Source organism: Eubalaena glacialis, chromosome 12 (genome assembly GCF_028564815.1).
Source record: "Eubalaena glacialis isolate mEubGla1 chromosome 12, mEubGla1.1.hap2.+ XY, whole genome shotgun sequence".
NCBI classification, from domain to species: Eukaryota; Metazoa; Chordata; class Mammalia; order Artiodactyla; family Balaenidae; genus Eubalaena; species Eubalaena glacialis.
Window position 1 is genome coordinate 29,382,969 of NC_083727.1, and position 18,000 is coordinate 29,400,968.

The following is an 18,000-nucleotide window of genomic DNA, read 5'->3' on the forward strand; positions in this document are numbered from 1 at the left end:
CCTTAAAAATAGAGAGGTCTTATTTTCTTTAAGATTTCATGTTTGTGCACTATCTAGAATGCCTGGCAATAAAACATAAATTCATATTACATTTTTAAAGCTTTTCAATGGTCTGTTTTATTATAAAAGTAGCACACACTGGGTAAAAATAAGAGTATTCCACTGAAAGTACACTTTCAGCCCTTCCAGAAAAGTTAAATATTGGTATTTTGCTCAGCCAAAGCTGACAAGGGAACCAAGGCAGAACTCTCTAGTAAAACCCTATATTAAAAATTAAAAATAGAAATATAAAACGATAGGCTATATAAGGAATAAGTATTTTTAAAATATAAATAAATAAACGTGAGAATTTTAGAAGAACATACTGGTCTTTCCCCACTTCGTTCAACAGCTTCTGTCCAAATGTCAAGTCTGTACTTCAGTGACAAGATAGTGTAAAAGGAAAGGCCAAATCAAATGAGAAACACAGTCACTAAAATGTGTTTATCCATTTACAATAGATGACCTTTCACAGTCCAAGTGATTTTTGATTGCACATAACTTCCCAAAATAGCCAGCTTCTCTTCAGAATGTGTTATTATATTTTGAACTAAACATTATTTTTCCCATCCCATCTGAAAAAGTCTAAACCTCCTATTCAACTTCTTATAGATCTCTTGACTTTAGGAACTTGGGGAAAGTTTCATGAAAATGTTATGATGCAAATTCAATTAAATTCTCAATCATTTACCAGAATCCTGTTTGTCTGAGTTTATCTCTTTTGATTAAGAAGGTTACTTATAGGGAGCGGTTGTTTGACTGAGTTTGTAATCAGTAAAAAAAAAGAAAGAAAGAAAGAAAGAAAAAGCAAAGTCACTAAAAGGAGGAGCTACAACTCCTCACGCAAATTTTATTAAAGAGGCCTTTATAAAACTAAGCATTGGTAGCCAAAGGCTGGGTCTAGAAAAAATGAGTCAGAGCCTAAAGAAATGTGAGTGATATCTAGTCCTGAACCCTGTGCTTAAAGAATGATTGAATTGTCAACAAATACTTGCTGTCCTATTGCTTGATGGATACATTTTACTATATTTTCTATTCTCTTTTGTATAAGTTTCATATATTCTTGTGATTGGCTAGATTCAAAATGGAAAGTCATTAACTAGGATGTAACTTTGGGCAAGTCAGTCACTCTCCGGGCCTCAATATCATCATCTATAGAATGAAGGGTTTGACTGAAAGATCTCCAGGGTCCTCTGCAGTTCTGTGGTACATTCTACAATTCTAGGTACTGGCTGTGATCAAATGCTATTCTATGTAAATGTCGTAGCACCCAGCATCGCACCTAAAATCTATGATGTATATAGTCAGAGATGAATACCATTTTGTTATGCTCACAAATTCTACCTCTGCTCCACAAAGCCTGGGACCTCAGCTGAAAAATCTCAAACAGCTGAGATGACTCAAATACTTCAGGGCTGGAATTATCTGAAGAATTTCCACTCACATGTCTGTTTCCTGGGCTGGGATGACTTGAAGGCTGGGCTCTGTTGAGACCGTCAACCAGAGAGCCTACTCCTGTCCTATTCATGCAGTTTGGGCTTCTTCACACCACTGTGGTCTTTGGGCCACAAATTTCTCACATGGTGGCTCAGGGCTCCAAGTGAGACAGTTACAGTGAACAAAGTAAAGCAACTTGGCCTTTTATGACCTAACCTCAGAAGTCACAGAACAGCATTTCCACTGTATTATATTGGTTGCAGCAGACACAAGCCCACCCGGATTCAAAGTAAGGGGTCACCAACCCCTCACTTGTCAGTGAGAGAGCAGAACTGAATAATTAGCAAACCATGTTTTAAAACTGTCATATATATATATAAATATATAAATAGGTATATATATAAATATATAAATAAGTATATATATAAATATATAAATAGGTATATATATATGTACACGTGTGTATATTAAATCTCCTTTAATTTTCACAATCAATCAATTGGATAGGTAGTATTCTATTTTTAGCTTGCCTGGGGTCACATAACTAGTAAGTTTCAGAGGGAGAATTCCAATCCATCTACACAAAGCCATGCTAATTCTACTAAACCATATTAACTGGAGGGAAGACCCCATTTGTTTCAATGCTTATTATTGCCACTCCAATAATTTTGAGTTGACACTCTATTCATGGTGGCTGATTTCCCTTGAAAACAAAATAAGCCAGATGAGATGAAATTGTGTTCAATTTAAATAAGCATAATTTACAAAACAAATAAACCCCGGGTAAACTCTGAGAGAGTTTCAGATGGAAGCCAATCACATTCAGGGATCAATTCACCCTAAGGCACAGCAATTTCTAGAATACTAGGATATGAGGCTTCTGGTTCTCTGTCTCTGCTGGGGCCGCTCCTGCTGCTGGACCTATCCACCCAGCTCACTCTCCCTTCTGATTTAAATTATCTGAGAAATTGACTCAGCTTTTCATTTCACGGGGCTCATAGAGATAAAGCCAAGGATCATGCCTATAAAATAGAGAAAACAGGACTCTGGTACAGGCTACTAGTTTCCCTCTAGTGTCTTCTCAATCAATACCAATCCCAATAGCCTACTGCATCACGTACAGAGCACGATGAGATGGCTGACAAGAGCGACCCTCCACGCCATGGTTCATTTGTGCTCCACATAGAGAAGTAACTAATGAACATCTTTTCGACAAATCAAATCAATAATATGACTTCTGACCTCATTTTTAGGAATTTTATCGAACCTGATCTCAAAGGTTGAATGTTGAAAGAAAAACAAAGAAGTCACTAAAAATATCCCCCATGCCCAAAATTACATCTTATAAAAAGGCTATAAAATCCATTACCATCTAGAGTTTCTACTTCATTTCTCAAAGTCATTCAGAAGGCAGTCTAATTCATAGATGATAATGACCTTTGCAGGATGCTCTGCTGACCTGCTCTATTCATTGCCGCTGAGTATGCACATGTGTGTGCAAGTGGGAGTGTGTATTTGTATGTTTTCCAGGTCTCCATCAATGAGATTTACACAACGTCTTGCTTGCTACATGTTGAAACTATCCTGACTCAGGAGAAAAGAGATCACTGTAATAAAGATGGTCAAGTCTAAAGGGAGTTCAAAGGAATATATTTTCTTTAAAATAAACAATCTTCGCGGGTTCTAAATCTTTTGTATGATTTAAACGAGGGAATAGAAGTAAACATGAAATCTGGCAGAGCTGTAAAATTCACTGTTTATGTTGAATGATTTATCACTAATATTCAAATGAGCAATTACTAACAAGTTGATTTGTCCCCTTGGGCTACATGTTGCCACATCGTCACAAGAAAGAGCCGATTTCTTTATGCCTTCGTGTCAGAAAAGGCTGTCACGAATATGTTTGATACCATTTTATTATATCGAAGTAATGAGAGAAAACACAAAGAAAGAGAGGTCTATGTGTGTGTGCCTGCGTGGGTGAGCAGGTCCAGGCAAGTAACAGAGAAATATGGGGAGGTGGCTTGAATTTTCAATCAGCTGCTACAGCTTCTCTTGAACTAAGGAACTAAATTTTGTAATTCTATCTAAAAATGTTTCAGGTAATAGAGATAAATAAAAGTCCAGTTTATTTGGTGATCTGGCTAAAACGATATCCCTGGAAAAATGTCAAATGCCTTAAATGTGAATTAAATATTATCATTAGATAGGATTTGCCAAGACAAATACAGGCCTTCTTTTTATTGGTTTGTTCTTTTTCTCATAAGCATAATGACTTGACATTCAATAAGTAGTGCCAAATCAATTAACATCGAAAATATTTTTTGACTTTTTTTCCCATCAGAAGAACACAGTTGATAAATACTGTCTCTATAAGGAAGCTGTATATCTATAAATTGCATGACTGTTTTTTGGATGTAGTGAGAATGGAAACCAACTGTAGGGATGCAGCACTTTATCCTTACTTAGTCTCTTATCTACAAAAGGGACAGCAATCCATAGCTACCGGCATCTTTTCTGCAAAATTCCATGAATCCATTCTGGTATTGATTCTTCGTGTGTACATAATCCTTTCTCCCAAAGAAAAATATCATGAACTGATATTCAGGGTTTGGCTTTTCTTTTGTAATTTTTCCTTTGATATATACACGATTTAAATAAAAAGAAATCTAATTTGGTGAAACCAAAGAATTCTAATTAAGACAAAAATTCTTTCATCTGTACAAAAACAACCCATAATTCCCAGTGGGCTCTCCTAATTCCTAATTTCATACATACATCACTACCATTGTGGTTGGAGTTTTAAGCAAATGATCAAGTCATCTGGGCCAAAGAGGAATGTAAAACATTTCTCATCATGTGGTCTATTTATATCCTTTCCTCCTTAGGGACATTTGTCACTAGATAGATCTTCTGTTGTTTATCATCTTTTGGTTTTCCAGGTTGTTAAAGAAAAAAAAAGAATCTGTGTTCCATTTAACAACTAAGTGTATGACACAAAAACACTTTAATCTATGGAAAGATAAACTTTCTAAAAAGTATTACAGCAGTATATGTCTCTTGCTTTAGTAAGACCAAACCTGTAGAGTTATATATTCTTTTATGAGGCCTTTTTATATATAATTTGATACTTTCACAGCAATATGGATGGACCTAGAGATTATCATACTAAGTGAAATAAGTAAGAAGGAGAAAGACAAATATCATATGATATCACTTATATGTGAAATCTAAAAAAAATTGATACAAATGTGTTTATTTACAAAACAGAAGCAGACTCACAGACATAGAAAATGAACTTATGGTTATCAAAGGAGAAAGGGGGGAGGGATAAATTGGGAGTTTGGGATTAACATATACACACTACTATATATAAAATGGATAACCAACAAGGACCTACTGTATAGCACAGGGAACTATACTCAGTATCTTGTAATAACCTATAATGGAAAAGAATCTGAAAAAGAATATGTATATATATGTATGTATAGCTAAATCACTTTGCTCTAACCTGAAACTAACACAACATTGTAAATCAACTATACCTCAATAAAATTTAAAAAAAAATGATACTGACAATTGCCTTATGAGGTAGATGGGATGCATTTTGTTATTATTATTTTACAGATGAGGAAACTGAGGCTCAGTGAGTTGAAGGGACTTGTTCAAGGTCACACAGTTAGAGAAGGGAGGTTAGTAACCAGATCTTCCAAATCGGCATAACCTTTTTCCATGTCATTTATATATTGGTAGTCGGTCCTACTGACTATTTATTTTATTCTTTGCCTTACAGTTTAAACATTATTCTTGGGAGGAAAAGTAAATATACTACAAAAACGCAAATAGAGGATCAAAGGATTCTTTTTAACATGAGAGTTTTTTTAAAATAAAAAAGCTGTGTTGGGGACCTCCCTGGTTGGGCAATAGTTAAGAATCCACCCGCCAATGCAGGGGACACGGGTTCGAGCCCTGATCTGGGAAGATCCCACATGCCGCGGAGCAACTAAGCCCATGCACCACAACTACTGAGGCCGCGTGCCACAACCACTGAAGGCCGTGCGTCTAGAGCCCATGCTCTGCGACGAGAGAGGCCACCGCCATGAGAAGCCCGTGCACCGCAACGAAGAGTAGCCCCTGCTCACCGCAACTAGAGAAAGCCTGCGCACAGCAGCAAAGACCCAATGCAGCCAAAACCCAATGCAGCCAAAAATAAATAAATAAAATTTTAAAAAGAACATTCAATTATATTTTTTTAAAAATTTCTCTTTGGGGAGTTCCCTGGTAGCCTAGTGGTTAGGATTCTGGGCTTTCATTGCTGTGGCCCTGGTTCAACCCCTGGTCAGGGAACTGAGATCCCGCAAGCCGCCCGGCACAGCCAAAAAAAAAAAAAAAAAAAAAGGAAATTATCTTCGAACTACCAGAATTTTAATGAACTCTGCAGAAGAACCACAAAAAGCTATCGATATTGGAGATTAAATAATATATACCCTTGCATCACAGACAGCTTAATGTATCTCTCCAAAATGAATAGTTTATTTTTCCTCAGTCATCATGCCGTCATTTGGTTGTGCTGCATTTTCTTTTGGAAATCTCAAAGCATTTAGCTAACAAGATTTGATGGTTATGCCCCAAAAAACCTGATCCAGCTATAAAGATTTATATTCCAATTCAATGAAATCAGTACACCTCTTCCCCAGTTAACCTGTATGTTTCTCCTCTTGCCATAGACTGTCATATAAATATGTTAACAATGTTAGCTGTATTGTTTTTAATGATCTGGCCATTTGTTTTATCAAGTAGACTTTGTGCCTTTCCTTTATTTATTAATTATATTCCTTTGTGGTGACATTGAAAAGGCCCTACCTCCTGGGGACACTTGCTGCTTTGGGATCTGATTTAATGGATACGTAGAATGACACGGCAAACCAGTGAATGACTAAATAAATGAAGGAGCGAGTGAATGACCGAGTGATTGCCTCCATTTCATGGATGAGACACCGCCTGAGGGGCGTGTGAGGTCAGGTGACGGGCAGAAAGCCACACACTGATGTCGTAGCAGTGCCCAGTTGACAGATGCCAAGATTATTTTCTTTGCTCTATTTAGCTATCAACTGTTTAAAATCCTCATAAAATATCAACATGAAAAAGTAAAAATGGAAAAATAAGCCACACACAAATTACGTGGCTTTTTAAAATGAATGTAATGTGCAAAGAATAACATGAGTAAAAAGTATAGTGGGGGGGGCACAGTTTTTCGCTTGATGGGGTATAGGTTATTCACTGTGAGTCTCTCCGTCAAATGGATTCAGTAATACTTTTGGGTAATGCTCTTTGTATTTTTTGCATAAAACACTTTGGATATATGCCCATTGTGTTCTTTTTAAGCAGACTCCTTTAGTGGAAAACACACACGCACACAATTACGTTCACGGTTGCCCACTGTATTATGACAAGTAGGAAGAGGACACTAGAAAGGTCCTACATAATGAGAGATCATCCATTGTTATATGTACACTTGCACTTTATTTCATTTTTCTCCACATTTGGACAGATCAGGAATAAATTTGATTACGTTTCCATTGAGAGCCTTTTTTTCCCAGGAATACATACGAACAGACTTTCAATGAGCATAAAATAAAAACGTTCTGCATTTTATACGAAAGTTTGATTTAAATGGTCCTAACAACAAAAAGAAAAGAAAAGAAAAACGCTATTAAAGTAACCCTCCCAAGGGGAGTCAACTGCTTTTCAGGGCTTCCTGCGCTGGTGCCTCCTCTCCATCCGCTGCTCAGATATTCGTGAATTGCTGCGCCTTCCAGCCCTGCTTTCTCTCTCCCTCTGCTTTTGTGGCGCGGCTCTCCCTCCCTCCCTCTGGCTTCTGGTCTTTCTTACTCCTTCTCTCAGCAGCTTAACTACAGCTCCCACTGGAACTTGCACAATCAAAAACAGCTCTCCTCTCCAGCAGCCTCCAGAAGCGTATCACCCGGAGCAGAGCGACTCGCCCAGTGCACCCGCCGCAGAGCGGCCAGGTAGCTGGGGCCGCGCAGGGGGGGCCCTTCTCCGGCTCCGCGGCAGCAGGAGCCTCTCCCCGGAATCCGCTGCCTCCCGGGGTCCTGTAGCGGTGATGCCTGCGTTTCGGAGCAATGATGGAAAGAGAAGAGCCACTGCCGGTGACAACTGAGAGTGGGGAGAGGTTGCTGCAGTAGCCAGTGCTGCAGAATGTGTGAGTGAAAACCTGAGCCCTGCGAGATTCTCCATCCCGCTCGGTCTTCGTTAACTATCTCCAGGAGGCACACCGCGAACCAGATGCACTGACCAGGAAGGTGCCACCTGGATCTATAACTGTGAACTCCGCACTGTGGAAAATGGTAAACAAAGACATGAATGGATTCCCAGTCAAGAAATGCTCAGCCTTCCAATTTTTTAAGAAGCGGGTAAGGACAGGTTTTGTCTGTTTCTTTTGTTTTCTGCTCTTGTCTGAAATGCCTTTGATTGCTTGCCTGAGGTAAGCCTAAGGTTCAGTTGCAGAGCCCCGAATGGAAGCCGCGTGTCGGGTAGCAGTGGTCCAGCTAGGAAATATACCTGCCTTGACACAAATGTGTGGGTGGGGGCCCGGAAGAGTTGCTTTGGGAGGAGGGGGTTGGGCTGAGATGTCTTAAGGAAGGTTTAGAGCTGGGATTGGGAATTTCTCAATCAAAGCCACAAGATTAAAAGCAGTTTCAAAGAGAATCGGCCTGGGTAGAGTTATGGCTAGCAATTTAGTCAGGGACTAATTCAGTAGCGCACTCTTGCTTTCTGTTATCTTTGAAGGCTTCAACTTTTCCCACACCTTTCATTCATTCAGTGTCAAGTGCTACATTACCATCTTCCTGCCTCAGAAGCAGCAGCTTCTAGCTTTCCAAATCCGTCCAGCCAATAACTTGCTGAATCTCTATCTATGGTAAAAATAGCAAAGGACTAGAATGACCTTTTACAGAAATGATGGAATCTAGCATTTTAAATCCTCTATTTCAAGGATGCCTCAATTTTACTTGGTACAACTGCCTTTCTTTTTTGTGGGCAGTCTGAATTCAAGTGATAATATGGGGTTATGCTGCTGTATACTTTTATTTCTTAAATTCCTTGTTCTATTCAGAGAGTTAATGTTACATTGCTTGTAAATGAGCAAAAAATTACATAAATAAAGGGGGGGAGGTTCTTTTTTGTGTGTTTCACAATAAACTCAGTTCATTGTAATGGTCCCACTGGTGGTCTGCGTAAATCTGCAAATTTATACACAAGTGGGAGGTAAGAAATGAATGACTGTTAAGCAACTGATGACTGACACTCTTATGGAGAGTTTCTTTAGCAACAGAAGCTTCCCTCAGTCCCCAGCTGCCCAGCTTATTTAATACCCTGGGGCAATTCCATCAAAATGGCTCTCTTCATTCATTCCTCTGTCCCTTCATTCAGGTCTTTTCTGTGCTGCTCCTGAAACATTAGCCCTTCACTTAAACCAGCAGCAGCACACAGTGAATTATGCACTGGGCTGGACTACCCCCTACACCAAGTGGGCAAGCTGGGAAGGCAGGGCTGGGAACAGCGTGTCAGGCCAGGCCAGAGGGCTAACACAGGTTCCCACACGCCTGTGACTGAATTCTCATCAGTAAAGCAAAATCTTCCCTAAAGTCCGAGGGCCAAAACATATGCATTAAAACCAAAGCAAAACCCACGCTGCCCTGGCCGCTGCTCCTGGAGCCCCAGTAGCAGGCAAGGTCTCCCACTAGAGGAGACTCAAGTTGATTTTTTTAGGTTTTCTCTTATTTTCTTTGCTATTGAAATGTACTAATAACAATATTAATTTACTGTCTAGTTTCTTTTTTGCTTAAGAGCATGATTTACCAATAGCCTTCAGTTGGTGCCTCTGTAGACCTTGGATTTGACAAAGAACTAACCAGGGTACTGATGTCTAATCTGAGTACTTGCAGAAAGAACTTTACACCAAGATATCCGGCTGGCAGCTTCATCTGCCTTTGAACCTGGGTCTATCACTTGCTGGAGATAGGATCAGAAATCCCCCCTACTGCTGTCCTTACTCTTCAAGGATGGAACTAAGCAGAATATGACTTTGTGTCAAGTCATGGATGGCCCTAAGAATAAAGTCCTTGATTCTTGTCCATACGTTCTCTTTTCTGAAAGTTCTTTTCAGTTTGTACCATGACTTTGCTTTAGGTTTTGCTTTTCGTTTGTTTGTTTGTTTGGGATCTTTATTTACACAGCTAATATGTAAATAAATGTGTAAAACACTAAGATAGTATCCAGGTAAATCCCTCCTCCTCCCTTTTCCAGAGGTAACTGTTGTTACTGTGTTGGTGTCTATCCTTTCCAGATCTTTTCTATGCATCTGCATATACATTTATATACTAGAATGCTTTTGTTCCCAGCTAAGAATAATCCATTTTTCTTATATTCTATGTTGAAGTTACACACATTTCTGCACATTTTATTTTTAACCTACTTAGACAGTCTTACAAAGTGAACCTTTGTGCCCACATTAAACCATGAATAGATCTTGGAAGAAAAGCAATAGGTTTTTTAGGGCTTACTTAAAACATGGAGGTTTGGACCCAAATTTTGATGGCAGAAAGCTTAAATAGTGTTTTCTATGCCTCTGAGACATTTCAAGAGGAGCGTAAGAAGGTCACAAGAAGGGAAGGCAGAATGATCCACCCTATTATTCATTTAGGATAGTAAGTGTAGTACCATTTATTGAGTGCTTACTGTATTCTCGAAGTTATGGGTCAAGCGCTTTACATGTGTTAGCTCTTTAAACCCTCATAGTCACCCTATGAAGTAAGAAAGCTTATTAAATGTGCAAAGTATGGCTTAAAAGAGATTAAACAACCGGCCCAAGATCACTTAGCTAAAAAGTAGCAGAGCCAAAATTCAAACTTTCTTTGACCCAAAGCCCATGTTCTTAATCCATACTTTCTAATTCAAATCATGCTCCTAGGGGCTTCCCTCCCTGGTGGTCCAGTGGTTAAGACTCTGCGCTCCCATTATAGGCGGCCCCCTGAGTTCAATCCGTGGTCAGGGAACTAGATCCCACATGCTGCAACTAAAAAAATAAAAGATCCCACATACCTCAACAAAGATCTCGCAGGTGGCAATGAAGATCCCTCGTGCCACAAATAAGACATGACACAGCCAAAATAAATAAATAAATATTTAAAAACAAACAAACAAAATTATGCTCCCACCTTTTTTTTTTCCATAACAGAATCTTTTCTTTCCCAAAATGAAATCTTTATGCCATTACCCAATTTATAAAACCTATGAAGGCAGCCAGTCCTCAGTTGATGTCTCTTGAAGCTCCTTTCCAACCCTCAGTCATGACTGAGGCAGCTCTGGGGAACCCAGCTTCAAGGAACACAATCTGAAGAAAGGCATTCCCGGTGCTAGTTTCCCCAAATCCTTTGGATTGATGCTTTCCACGCTCATGTCTTAAAAGCTCAACTAAATCAGCTTTAGTTGAGACTTGCTAAGCTAACCTCAGTAAGAGTTCTGCTTTCATTCTCTATGTGTTAATGATAAATTAACATTAGATGCCAATGGATTATGTTTTATTCTTAGAATCTCTGAAAAATTTGTTTAAGATGAATGCAAAAATGTCCTTATCAGTTTTATTGTTACAATCCAAGAGCTTTAAAAGTTAACATGTATGCTAAAGATAATCCATTTTCATGGATTTAAAGATTTGTTCATGGTTCAGATTCTTGCATTATGACTCAGAAAACACCAACAAATGACGTTATCTTCAAACTTGATAATCCGTTTTGGAAATATGCTAGGTATGTAAAAAGACTTCTATACATCTTTTGTAACATTTCAAAGGATAACTAACCAGTATGGAATTTTGGATTTGGAATGCACCTTAGAAATTCTTTCATTGACCTCCCTATTTTAAAGATGTAGAAACTGAGTGCTTGGCAGGTGAATCACTTACTCAAATTAAAATGAGGCTAACCACCCCTCACAGGTAGGGTTTTCACTTCCAAATCAAGTGTGCTTTCCTCTTTATTATGCTCTCAAAGTAGTTCAGTGCTTTATGCCTTATTCATTCTTTTTTTTTTTAGCAAATAGAGCAGGGACAAAATCCAGCTCTTGTCTTCCTAGAGCTAACTGCCTCATGACCACCAACTTGGACAGGACACAATTCTTGTCAAACTTGTCTTGAGTCAGTATGTGATACTTTTATGCTTTTGAGCAATCCCTTGCATTGCTCTTTACTAATGACACATTTTATAGTAACTATCACTTACACAGCACTAATATCGCTGACCACTGTTCTAAGAGGCTTTCGTACACTACATACTTAATTTCTCAAACATGAAAAGTCTAAGGGAGATAGATATTATTGTTATCCCAATATCACAGATGAAGAAGGTGAGGTGGGCCGAGGAGGAGGAAGTAGTCTTACATCATACAGGTAGTTCGTGGCAGAGTTTGGGTTTGGGTCAAAGCATCTGGCTGCAGAGTCTGTATCCTTCACTGCTGTACATCCTGTCTGTGACGTCAAACAATCCAGCGTGGTCAGAAGAGACATGAAGAGGTCTGATGGCCCTAGCTTCCTCCTTTCTCTAAAAATGATGGGGAACAAAGCAAAGGGTTTCAGCCTGGTTATGACGTTTCCTCTAGCAGAGCTGAGAGATGAAATTAACATCACTGAAGTGGTTATTCTCCACCACTGTTCCATACACTGCATCCCTTTACATCTTATTTCCCTTTACTGTTCTATTATGTCTGCTTAAAGCAACTGAATTGGAATGATAACAAAGGTCATTTTCTTATGTGAAGCCCTTTATGTCTTCTCAGGAGGCTAGAGTTTATTGAGTGTTTACTAAGGGTCAGGCCTTACTAGTGCAGCACTTTACTCACGTAATCGGCACAGTCACTCCATTATGCCCATTTCACAGCCAAGGAAACTGAGTCAGAGAAGTTAAGTAACTGGTCCAAGGTCATGGTGCTAGGAAGAGGTGTAGCCAGAATCCAAACTCAGGCAGTCGGCTTTAGCACCACCAGTATTTCCATTTGCCCCACTGGGGTGAATGGCCATGAGGCTAACACCGCTTCAGGGTTAGCTCTTCCCACTGGATCGTCTGTGAAGATGATCCAGAGAGGATTACTTTGCGGGGAGGCGGGGGGGGGGGGGCGGTGGTCATAGTTGTGGAGAATTACATTTCCCACATGACTCCTCAGGGCCATAGGAATCAGAAGTCTGCGTCAGATTTCTCCAAGATATATTTGATCATACTTCCTGGAACCATGGGGGAGATTCCAATGGCTTCTACTGTGCTGTCTTCAGAAGTAGCTAAAATCTGAGCCCTTTGAGTCCCTCCCGTGTGCACTCGACAGCACAGTGCACTATAATCTTAGGGCCCACCTGGATCTCCCACAGGGCAGGAAGGTCCTTAAGGACAGAGAACCTATTACCTGGTTCACTATATCCCCTACCAGTCAAACCATATTTGTTAAATGAATGTATGAATAAAATGAATAAATGAATCCTTATATTAACTGGTCCCTAATTCATTGCCTTTTCCTCCTCCTCCACTTTCTTCTGTCTTGAGATAGTTGAATGGCTTAGGGATCTAATGTATTTTAGTTCTCTCTGTGTTTGAATATGAATTATATATAAATGAAGACTTTGAAAAATAACTTAAATCTGATTCAAAGACATGTTGTCACTACCCTTAGCAGCTGGCAGGGAAACTTGAACTCAGATCATTTAATGATCAATGACCACACCATAACTTCTTTTCTGTAATGCTTTTCCTCTCAGGACAAACAAGACAGATGTAATCATGATTCACTAATCTCTTTTGATTTTATATTAATATAAATCACTGACTTCAACACTATACATTATGCATTTTGTATTCTCCCACCTAGAATCCTTAAAATATTTTCCCAGTTATTGTTTTTCCTCATTTTTCAATGTGATCTTAGGAGCTACTGAGTGTGAAGAAAAGTTTGAACTCAAGAGGGCTTTTCTGCTTTGACCAGTGAGTCTTAGAGGGTTTGGACTGGAGCAGGGACTGGCTAGGTTTGGCTGTGCTGGGGGATTACTCTTCAGTACCATAGAACGCAGGTAAGGAGTATCAGGTGTTTGTCACCCCAGCAGCTCTCAAGAAAGCCCATGAAGGACTTCCCTGGTGGCGCAGTGGTTAAGAATCCGCCTGCCAATGCAGGGGACACGGGTTCAAGCCCTGGTCTGGGAAGGTCCCACATGCCACGGAGCAACTCAGCCCGTGAGCCACAACTACTGAGCCCGCGAGCCACAACTACTGAGCCCGTGAGCCACAACTATTGAGCCCGTGTGCCACAACTACTGAAGCTCGCACACCACAACGAAAAGTAGACCCTGCTCGCTGCAACTAGAGAAAGCCCGCGCGCAGCAACGAAGGCCCAATGCAACTAAAAATAAAAATAAATAATTAATTAATTAATTATTTTAAAAAGGAAAGAAGGGCAGTTGCAACCACCTCCCCAGGTCCTTGGTCTAAGGGCAGGCGGACCCAGCAATTGGCCAGGTTCCTCTGGCAGCCTGCACAGTGACCTGGCAAATTTTAAAAGCTTCTGTGTGGGAGGAAGAGGAGAAGGAGGCAGGAGGAGGACAATGAGGAGAGCAGACAGCCAAGCGAGCTGGGTGCTGCCTCAGCTTCCTTCTGCAGCGGCTCTGGCGTTCGCAGAAAGGATTGCTATTAGAGTTTGTTTTCTCTCACACCTATTTCTTCGCAGCATTCTAAAATGATTTCATAAGTATTTACAACAAAGGGAAATGAAAATCAGGGCTGTAACTAGGACGGTAGGAGACTCTTCCCCTTGGTGGTTCAAGATGCCAAAATATTACTCTAATTGCCTTCCAGAGCCTGCTGTGACATTTTTCTGGGAAGAGTCCGCTGAGCTATTTTTATAGCATTGGGGTCACCTTGGTCTCTTTTTTCGTCCTAGGTCAGGGCATTCACCCAAAATGCCATTTGTTTGGGGAATGACTGGTCCTAAGGTTCTTTTCTTTTACTCTTCTCTCTTCCTCTTCTTCCTCCTTTTCTTTTTCTTCTTCTTTTCTCTTTTTTTTTTCTCCCTCCACCCCTCTCCCTCTCTTTCTCTCCTGTCTCTGGAGGATAAGCACACATCAAGGCCAAAGAGAGAAAAGCCTGACATGAAATAGCCCTAGATTCATCTTCCATGGAGAACAGAGAACCCGTGTTCTTCTCACCCAATGCCTTCAGGAATATCTTGCCATCTCCGAGGCTGTTAGAGTGAAATGGACCAGTATGGAAGATCTTGACAGCTCCAAGGTTTTAGTTTCTAGAAACAGCAGGGTGAAAAGGGCCCCAAAATAGTTAAAACACTTTAAGACTCAAATCTTTGTAGGATCAACGTTAAAACATAGCAAGAAGGAAAAAAAATCAAAGTTAATTGATAAGTAAAAATATGTATTTTCAATGTTTTTAGTCACAAACGTCATCTTTTCTATAGAATGCTCTTTCTGAAAATTGACTGAATTTCCTTTGAACACTGAATCTTTCTAGATCTGTGATAATTTGGGTTATATTGTAGAAAAAAAAGTGTAAGAAAGAAAACTGAGTATATAGCTTCTAGAGTAGTTAAAAAGATTCAAGGAAAGCTAAGCAGCAAAACAGTGGAGAGGTTGTGTAAAAGTAAAGACATTAAAAATGAACAATAGATAACAATAAAATATATATAACAATAAAAATGTTATATATATAACATATATCAACAATATATGTTATGTATATATAACATATCAATAATATATGTTTAATGGATTGATAAAAACAATTAAAAGGGCTTGGGAAGAAGGTGTAATTGTAATAACAAAACTCAGTTAAACAGAGAGGGTATTGATAAAGAGAGAGATTAAGAATTTAAGAAAATCTTGGTGTGTTTTCCATTGCTTTCAATAGAACTAGAACCCAAGGCCTTAATGAATTAAAATACTTTAACGCAGGTAGTGAAATGATGCTTTTGTTTGGTCAGGCTTGGTAGAAACTAGATTTGAGCACTGAACTCTAAACTGTGTTCTATTTTGATGACTAGTTTGGCATTTTTATGATGCTAGATGTAAATAATTTTTATAATATCCTTGTAACAAGTTGGAGGGCTTGATATATGAACACCCATATCTTGTACATCAATTTTACTGTGATTAACCAGAAAAGCTGAATGAATATATTAGTAGTTTACTGAAGAATATGTTTAATGGGATTATAAAGCTTAAGGAGTTAAGAGATATCAAAGACATCTATGGCACTTAATTCATGGAGGTAGATTATAAAATTTCTAATTCATCTCTTGGTGAGAAGTAAAAAAAGCTTCCAGAAACTATCTTTGATTTTCATGGGGAAATAGAGTTTGCATTAGTTTCTTAAGGCTGCAGTAACAAAGTTCCGTGAACTGAGTGGCTTAAACAATAGAAATGTATTGCCTCACAGTTCTGGAAGCTTGAAGCTTCAGAAGAAGGGGTCAGCAGAGTTGATTCCTCCTGAGGGCTCTGATCCAGGCCTCTCTTCTGGGCTTGTAGATGGCCATCTTCTCTATATGTCTTCCTTCCATATGTATCTGTCCAAATTTTCCTTTCTTATAAGGACACTAGTAAGTTGAACCAGGGACCACCTTATTTTAACTTGGTTACTTCTGTTAAGACTTTATCTCCAAATAAGTTCACATTCTGAGGCTCTATGGTTAGGACTTCAATATAATAATTTGGGGGGGACACAGTTCAACCCATAACAGAAGTTTTTCCTTATCATTGAAACATCAGTTATATCTGAAATGGAGGAACATCCCAATAGGATGGGCTCTAAGGTATAATTTTTTACTTTGTTAAAATTATTTGTAAATTCTAGGAAGCAAAATATTGCAGAAAATCTATAACACTGGAGAGTATCAGGTGAGACAGAGAGGTTTGGCACACAAGAATATGTTTTTAAAAAGATGGTGAGGACTTCCCTGGTGGTGCAGTGGTTAAGAATCCGCTTGCCAATGCAGGGGACACGGGTTCGATCCCTGGTCCGGGAAGATCCCACATGTCACGGAGCAACTAAGCCTATGTGCCACAACTACTGAGCTCACGTGCTGCAACTACTGAAGCCCGTGCACCTAGACCCCATGCTCTGCAACAAGAGAAGCCACCGCAATGAGAAGCCTGCGCACCGCAAAGACCCAATGCAGCCAAAAAAAAAAAAAAAATGGTGGTGATGTGTTAGAAGTGGTAATAGTAACTGGGAAAAAAGTGCTGCTAAATGTTATGTAATAAAGCTTTAGGAGCTATATGGCTAATAAGATGTCTAATACAGCATCAAAAACTTACAACTAATGATGTATCAATATCGGTTCATTAATTGTAACGAATGTACTATACTAATGTAAGATGTTAATAATAGGGGAAATTGGGTACAGGTATATAGGAACTCTCCATACCATTGCCTTAGTTTTTCTGTAAATCTAAAACTATTTTAAAAAATGAAGTTCATTAAAAAATTTAAAAGGCAAAAACAAACAAACAAAAAAAAGCTTACAACTAAGTAATAACGATCTGTAAATGAATTTCTCCAAAGAACATCAATATAATTGCTTTCTCTTCCAACCACTTAGCCTCAAAGATTAAATGTTACATAGTAAGAACCAGGACCTGGCACTTACTGTATACAGGGCCTTGCTTATCAGCTTTGACAAAGCAGTCATATCTAATTTATTTGTCTATTAGTCAGCTTCTACGTAAAAGGGCCCACACCTTCTCACCTTGCCACTAATAAGATGGTGAGGCCATTGCTAATAATTAGTCTTCCAGGACAAAATGAACACATTAAATCAGGCATTTGAGAGTAACCCTTCAGACCTAATCTCAATTAGATGGAATTTTTTTATCTGGTATCTTGACAGTTATCTCTTGTATTATGTATTTCATTCTTTTCCAAAAATCAGAAAATTTCTAACAATGCCTTTCTTCCTAAAGTCATTATCTTTCAAACAATAGGTTCAGAATGTGTTGAAAAGCCTCCTTTTTTTTCTTTTATAGTATCATCATCAACAGCCAACATGAATTGGGCACCTATATGTGTTAGGCATTATGGTAGGAATGCAGATATAAGAAATTATATTTTCCTTTAACAAGGACCTACTATATAGTACAGGGAACTGTACTCAATATCTTGTAATAATCTATAAGGAAAAAGAATCTGAAAAATAATATGTGTGTGTGTGTGTGTGTGTGTATATATATAAACTGAATCACTTTGCTGTACATCTAAAGCTAACACAACATTGTAAACCAACTATACTTCAATTAAAAAAAAAAAGAAATTATATTTTCCTTTAGTCTCCCCATCTTACCCCATCCCCAAGAACTTGGATCACATCTCCCTGTTATATATATACTTTTTATAGCACCTTGTACTTTTTTTTCATGACACCTGTAAATCTGTAATCACATATTGGTGTAGCTATTTGATTAATGTC